Consider the following 1596-nt stretch of genomic DNA (forward strand, 5'->3'; position numbering starts at 1 on the left):
CTCCCCTGAGGATATTTTTCCCATTGATTTTTCAGAGAGAGTTGGCCGGGAGAGAGGGAAGCAAGGAAAGGAGGGGAGGAGACAGATCATCCAAAGTAAGAGAAACATATGCCCCAACTGGGACCAGAGATCCAACCTGCAACCCAGGTACATGCCCTTGAGCACGAATCAAACCTGGGACCCTTTGGTACGTGGGCTGATGTTCTAATCACTGAGCAACACCCAGCCAGGGCACACACACACTTTCTTTGATAGATGCCAAGAAAACTCTTAAATGTGCAACATTTACATCCAAGGAGGTAGGAGCAACTTAGGACCCTGCAAGGTTAAGCCTTGGGAATTAACCCACAGGATCCATAAGGTGGGAGGTGACCCTTGGGGCTTTGCCAGGCTGTACAGTTAGGGGTTAAAGCAGATCCCGGGGCTGGCTTCTGGTTACAGTCTTGATCATTGCTCCCATCCTGCTCTTGGGACCCCATTACCCCCCATCTGCCCCCCTTCCCCTTCATCCCATTTTGCAATAAACAGCTTTTGGTTTTGAATTATTCAGGTAATTTCTCCCTCTTTTTACTTCCTTTATGTAAATAGCCTCTAAGCTTTGTCATTGAGATAGAATTGAATTTGGCCTGGAGAAAAAAACACAACCCACAATACTGTTTGTGGCTCCTTAAAAAACTTAAATGACTCGGCCTGTAATAAACTACTTTAAATGGGATCTGGTGAAATACAGTAATTGGTTTCTATAATAGCTCTTACCATAACAATATGGGTTATATTCCTGGAGTTTAGTGTATGTCAGCATTTTCATTATAGTAAAAACTCAGTGATGCAGGGTGTTGAGCTCTGTGGTTAGTTCTTTTGTTTAGTACCTATTAATGGAGACCTACCATGCTGGATCTCTTCTGTTTGCTCCTCCAGATCCTCTCCCCTCCCTTATGCTTCCTGTCCCATGCCCAGGAAGACTTACCTATCAGTATGCTCCCTTGCCCCCTGGCTTCCAATTGGGCAAGATCAACAGAAGCATCAGCAAGAGATTGGAGGAGGGGAGGGAGGAGAGTGAGCTCCAGGTACTCATTCCTTGCTCGCTTCTGGTGCAATTTGGACAGACTGGCTGCAGTCTGGACTGAAGATCTGGGTCCATGCACCTCTCTCCTTTAGGGATAACCATTTGCTCTGGAAAGAATCATTTGCTTTGTGAAGACTCCATTAAACTCCTGAGATTATTCTCATATGACCTTGCCAGCTATTTTCTGCTGGAATCCTGACACTCCTGCTTTGTACCAACCATTCTGTTAGGTGCTTGGTACAAAGAGGAAGAATAAAAATGATGTGGAAGAAAATAGCAGCTCCCACTTACCAAGAGCTCTCTGTTTGCCAGGGACCATGCTAAGGTCTTTCTGTGTATTATCTCATTTAATCCTTGCAAGCCCTTGAGGGAAGGGTTATTATCGCCCTCGTTTTATAGAGAACGTCACAGAGAGCTTAAGTAACTTTTATAAGATCACACAGCTGATCCCTCCAGAGCCCACCCCTCTTTGCCACAGAACTACACTGCCATCTCTGAGGAGTTATCTGAGGGAGACACACACCTAAAAT

The sequence above is a fragment of the Myotis lucifugus genome, unplaced genomic scaffold (assembly GCF_000147115.1).
Source record: "Myotis lucifugus unplaced genomic scaffold, Myoluc2.0 scaffold_131, whole genome shotgun sequence".
Classification (NCBI taxonomy): domain Eukaryota; kingdom Metazoa; phylum Chordata; class Mammalia; order Chiroptera; family Vespertilionidae; genus Myotis; species Myotis lucifugus.